Source organism: Phyllostomus hastatus, unplaced genomic scaffold (assembly GCF_019186645.2).
Source record: "Phyllostomus hastatus isolate PE091 unplaced genomic scaffold, TTU_PhHast_1.1 phas_scaffold_11, whole genome shotgun sequence".
Classification (NCBI taxonomy): domain Eukaryota; kingdom Metazoa; phylum Chordata; class Mammalia; order Chiroptera; family Phyllostomidae; genus Phyllostomus; species Phyllostomus hastatus.
Window position 1 is genome coordinate 8,005,105 of NW_025334005.1, and position 6,110 is coordinate 8,011,214.

The following is a 6,110-nucleotide window of genomic DNA, read 5'->3' on the forward strand; positions in this document are numbered from 1 at the left end:
GCATTTTTGTACACCAACAATGAAATATCAGAAACAGAAATCAGGAAAAAATCCCATTTGCTAAAGCAACAAGAAAAATAAAGTACTAAGGAATAAACCTAACCAAGGAGGTAAAAGACCTGCATGCCAGGTACTTTCAATGAAGGTATAACTTAGAATCCAACACTTACTTGCCTCTCATTTGAGGAAAAGTTTGTCCATTTTTCTGTGTTCAATATTAAATACATTTTTTCATAGCTGTCACCTTCACCTGAGTCAGCTTAGAACAGATGCTTGACTTACTATGTTCTGAGTTCAGCAGAAAAAAAAGGTTTAATGAATTAGGCCACTGAAATAAGGAACAGTGGCAGGCCTACATAGTTTGCTAAACTACACTGAATTTCTCTATCAAGCCTCCAAACATGGCTGAAAATAGAATAAATTCAGAGAAACTCAGTCAATTTAAAAAAAATCTATTCCCTTTCTATTACTCCTTAGTCTAACTGGTATAGTCCTTAGACAGATTCTGTCCAAGGTGAAAAACCATTAAAGTATATATATATATATATATATAAAGTACACACACACACACACACACACACACACACATCTTCTGGATCTTTGTTCACTGGCGTGTCTTCATGCTGTTATCTGTGGAGGCTCTATGTTCACAGTTGTCATGAGGCCCATGTCGGTACCGCTGTTTCATTCCCCCAAACCACAAGAACAATTAATATCCACAGGCTCAATCCCATTCATTCCCCCTTCACTCCTCCCTCTCTCTTATAGCTTTCACAACAAGGTTGAGGGTAGAGATCCAAGTTGGGCCCCAGACTATGGGGCCCCATAGCCCATTCTCCTGAGCACTATGCTGCAGTCTCTGCTGGTGGTGGGAGTTCATTTAACCTTTCCAGAGGGTTCTATGGACATATACATTAAAGACTTCTAAGCATAACCATTGAGCCAGCAATTACCCTTCTGTGTAATCTAAGAAAATATCAGGTGCCCATGCAAGGACTTCTCTATAAAGAATTATTTGTTAAAGTGAACATTTGGAAACAGGTGAAATGACCATTAATAGGCAAACAAATATATGAAAGTGTGATATATCCATATAATAGGATCCTATGCAGCCATTAGAAAATAATTGAAAATTTTTGTGTTTATGAACATAAAAATATGTCTACCATATGTTCCTTGGGGAAAACACCATACATCAGATTTTTTTTTAATTTTTGTAATATTGTGTGTCTCTACGTCTACAAAAAAGAGAAAGTCTGCAAAAAGAAGATTATATACTAAAATATAAAGTGCTATTCTTAAGCCCCGGCTGATGTGGCTCAGTAGAATGATCCAGAAACAATTGTCATGCACCAATAAAAATACCAATAATACACAGTGTAATGGAATTTTGAAAAAAATATTGCATTCATGACTGCATGGAGTTTGCTTCATTTCCCATTCTTGAATGATAAAAGGAGATGGTAGATGACTTTGGAGCAGTCCCATATACACCATGTCATTTAGTTCCTCACACTTCCTGGGAATGTCCATGACACTTTCATCAGCTACATGTTGCCCCAAATGGCATGTCTTGGAACTCCTAGTGCATGAATCAGTAGAGCCTTGCCAGATTTTCCTGGAAGGGGGTAATATTTCCCTGAGCATTATGACTTATTCCTTTCTCTTTCTCTTAATAATCAGCAAGTACACTTTGCTCATTAGGTCTGTAGAAATTATCCTCTCCTCTGATTGCTGCTTTATTGGTACATGAAACACTTACACAAATATATACATGAAACATTAGGTTAAACATAACACAGTGATATCACAGGGAGAGTTACTAAGAAAAGGACTAACTATATTAGCCTGTGCTCTTCTCGCTCCACACCAGGGAAAATGATTCAATATTGTTTCTAAAAGCAGAGCTTCTTAAATCCATCCAACCCCCCCACCCCCAACAATAAAGAGGTTGTGTGTTTGATTGTAAAAGTTGAAGTCAAGTGGTTCATGATGGGAAGAGCCTGGACTAGTTTGTGGAGAGGGGCAGAACCCAGACCCAAGGGGGTGGGTGTTTTTTGAGAAGAGATAGATGTTGAGGGAGGGGGGCAGTACAGCATGGGTGCCTCCTGCTTCACTTGACCTGGGCCCATTGTTTCAGGATGCCTGAAGTGCAGTTCACGCAATAGTCTCCCAGGAGAGTCTGCTTGGTGGTGTGGAGACATGGTTTTCCTGGTTCTGACAAGGCAGCAGGGAGAGTTTCCTGCCCCCAGCATTTCAAGGGAAGCAGCACTAAACCTCAGCACTGTGCAGCAAAGAGAGCACTGGACTGAAGGCAGTCACCTGGATCAACAACCTGCTCCCTTTTGGTCCATCTAGGTCTGGAATTAGGCTATGGACTTGGGGATGAAGTTCCCACACACAGAAAAGCCAACAACCCAGGCTTAACTTCTTGGCGAGTCAAGAGAGGGGAAGCTCAGTTTAGAGCAGAGTTTCTCAACCTTGGCACAAGGGGCACTTGAGAGTGGACAGTCCCGTGCATTTATAGGATGTGTAGCAGGCTCCCTGCCCTCTACCACGGGATGCCGATAGCACCTCCATTCCAGTTATGACCAGTAAACACGTCTCCGCTTGTTGATAATATATCCCCTGGAGGCGAAATCACCTCGAGTTGAGAAGCACGGGTTTAAGGGTGGAGGTCCTCCCACTTGCCGATGCCTCGGACTTATGTAGCGGAGGTAACTGAAGCAGAGCGGTGGTTGCCAGACACGGGAGGGAGGGGCGGCGGGAGCTGTTTAATGGGAGCACGGTCTCAGTTTTACCAGATGGAAAAGTTCTGGAGAGGGAGGATGGTCACGGTGGCACTACAATGGTAATATTCTTAAGGCTTCAAGTGGAAGTTAAAATGGTAAGTTTTACGGTATGTGTTTCTTTTAACAGCAATATGGGGAGGAAGCTGGCTGTCTGCAGAACCTCGGAGGCTGCGCTCGCGACCAGGAAATTGAAGAAAACGCTGTCAGTTGTGTTCTCAGTTGTTAAAGACGTGAAACATTCCTTTCACTTTTCGTGTGGATTTAATAAATACTCACAGGAAGCGTTATGTTTGTATTGTTTAACTTCCCGGAGAAGGAAACAGCTGGGGCAGGCAGCAGCTGCGGCCGGCTCTGCCCTCTGCTGGTCGACGAGGCGGCGCGCAGAAGAGTGGGAAAATCTGCTCCCACTAGGGCAGCCTTTTTAGTTTGCGGGCACTAGGTTTTTAAAAAAAGACAGAAAGCGTACTCGGGGGAGCTAAGAAGGGTGTGGAGATTCAGTGTGGGAGAGGGGAGTGGGGTTGGGGGAGGAGGGCAAAGGAGGAAAATTTAGGACAATTGTAATACAATAATTAAAAAAAAATTAAAGAGCTTAGTTAACAGTCTGCACCATAAACCAAGAAGGTGAAAAGTTGCGCCCTCCACTTTACTCTCTTACAATTGCCCCTGCAGTTCTGCCTCCATATCCCCTCAACCCTATCGCAGCCTCTACCTGGTAAACCGTAACCTGGTGATTTTAATGATTAAAGCACAAATACCATATGACCTCCCTTGTATCTGTAATCTAACGAGCACAATAAACTAATGAACAACATAGAACAGAAGCTTGGATACATGTCAGCAGACTGAGAACTGTCGGAGAGGAGGACGGGGACTGCAAGAAACAAGGTGAAGGGATTAGCTGAAGAACAGGTATGCACCGCCCGCGGACACAGACCACAGTGTGGTGAAGCGCACTGGGGTGGTGAAGCTCACTGGTGAAACGCCCAGGGAAGGGGAGGCACTGGCTGCGTGAAGCTGGCCAAAGAGGAGGAAAAAGAGGGACGTCTGTAATAGTGTCAACAAGAAAAAGAAAACAAAGATCAATGGGAAATAAATAATGGGCTTAAAAAAGAAAAAGAAAACATGGCTTTATTTTGCCTAAACTTTGGAAGGATATCTTCACTTGATGTGAAATGATATGGATGTTTTCTCTGAAGCATTTTTCAGGAGACAAATCAATGGTACTTGTTATCATCGATGCCTACAGAAAATGTGCCTTTCTGTGTCTGACTGCTTTGCAGTATTTATTTATGCATTTAATTGTGGTTTTAAAAACATATAACATCTTAACAAATATCTAAGTGTTTAACACAGTATTGTTATGCATAAACACTATGTCGTACAACAGATCTCTAAACTCTTTCGTCTTGCACAACACACACTTTCTACCTTTTGGACATTAACTCACTATCTTTCCCTCTCCCCAGCTCCTGGTAAGCACCACTCCACTCTGCTTCTGTGAGTGTTGTTACTTTCAATGCTTCATCTCGGTGGAATCCTGCCTCTTTGTCCTCCTCCGACTGGGTTTTTTCACTTAGCACGGTGCCCTTAAGTTTCACCCATGTTGCCACATATTGCAGGATTTTCCTCTTTTGGAAAGCTAAGTCATATTCCATCATATGTACAGACCACATTTTCTTGATCAATTCATCTGTCAGTGGACGCTGAGGTTGCTCCCACATCTTGGCTATTGTGAGTATGGCTGCAATGAACATGGGGGTGCAGATACCTATTCAAGATCCTGATGGCAATTCCTTTGGATATATTCCCAGAAATAGAATTGCCAGACCATAGGGTAGCTGTATTTTTCTTCTCTAACCATCATACTGATTGTAATAGTGGCTACAATCAGCTATATGGCTACACCATTGGTGTATGGCTACACCATTTTACCTTTCTATCAACAGTGCACAAACATCCCAATTTCTCCACATCCTTGCCACACATTAGTATTCGTCCCTCCCCAGCATCCCCCAAAAAACTGAGCCCAGAAAAAAACCTCAAAACTCTACAAAGTAAGTACTATTATTTACTGCTCTTTCTGCACAGAGAAACAGAGGTATGTGGTGGGTTAGGTAAGTGGTGTGGACAGGATCCCAAGCCTGTTAATTTGGTCCCATTGTCCTCTCTCTGAGCCACTGTGCTAGGCAGGCTGCTTCTCTCATCATTGCCAGCCCCTCATCCATCACATAGGTCATAAGTAATATGTAGGTAAAGACTGACACCAGAGCTCCTGAACCTTTTTCCTTGTATGGGATCCCAAAGAATGTGAGAAAATTTATACTCATTATCTCATGTGATAACCACAGAGTCAAGGAAGAGCAGAAAAAAAATCCTTGGTTATCTGGTACACAAACACTCTTGACAGCTGGGGAAACAACCCAGAGAGGTTAAGAAACTAGTTTAAGATACAAGGGAAGTGGTAGAGACACTGAAATCTTCTGAGTGACTGAGCGAGGGTGACAGCTGAAGGAGACCGAAGACTAGGGATCTGACTTTTAGTACGGGGATATAAGAGAATCTTACTCTTTTGTTGTAAACAACATTTTTGAGATATGGACCCTACTGGAGCCCAGGGGTCCACTCTGTTGGTAGTGACAGAATAATTTCATTGTCCTTTGTCCTTGGAGAAAGAGTAATGAATGGTCATGACTCTAATCCAGGAGATGAGATAGAGAATTCATATTCTAGGAGGAGCAAGACTCCTAGAAAGGGCAGAGAAAAAATATGTGCAAACCTGTGCTGGGACGGTGCAGGGACTGAAGGAGTATGCAAGCTCTTTTTACTTTCTGTCTAGACACTAGCCACCCCTTCCCTGCCCCTCTGATTAGAGTGACTCTTCTTCCCTCCATAATGAAAGTGTCCAGCAACATGGCAAAGAAGGGTTAGGGTAAGGAGGACAAGACACAGATAGTGTCAAACTTCCCTCCTTGCTTGTTTCACACAGTGGAGTTGGTACTCAAAATATTGTTTCTGAGCCCCTTTCTTTTCAGAGGATGGTACAACAAGCGTTAATGTGGGGTACTGAGCACATTGGAGTGAAGAGGTCTGGGTTTAAAAGCATTCGAATTCAGCCACACTGAGCCTTGGTTTTCTTCTCTGTAAAAGTGAGACTAAGAAGTGCCCACATAGTGCCATGTTGGGGTGTCTAAGTGCAGCCTCAGAATGGGCAGGGGAGAGGGTACAGCTTATATTGTAAAAGAAAAATATAAACAGTTTTAATCATGCCATATAGCTGATTTTCTGTTTCCATGTGTGCAAGAAAATAGATCAGGTTCT

At 42.8% G+C, this 6,110-nt stretch overlaps 1 long non-coding RNA gene across 1 annotated transcript; it reads left to right on the forward strand.

The window, feature by feature from the left end:
- Nucleotides 1-2,441: 2,441 nt before the first annotated feature.
- LOC123829313 lies at nucleotides 2,442-3,079 on the forward strand. Its single transcript, XR_006787587.1, has 2 exons — nucleotides 2,442-2,717; nucleotides 2,920-3,079. It is a non-coding gene; the product is annotated as an uncharacterized LOC123829313 (long non-coding RNA).
- The last annotated feature ends 3,031 nt before the right edge of the window (nucleotides 3,080-6,110 follow it).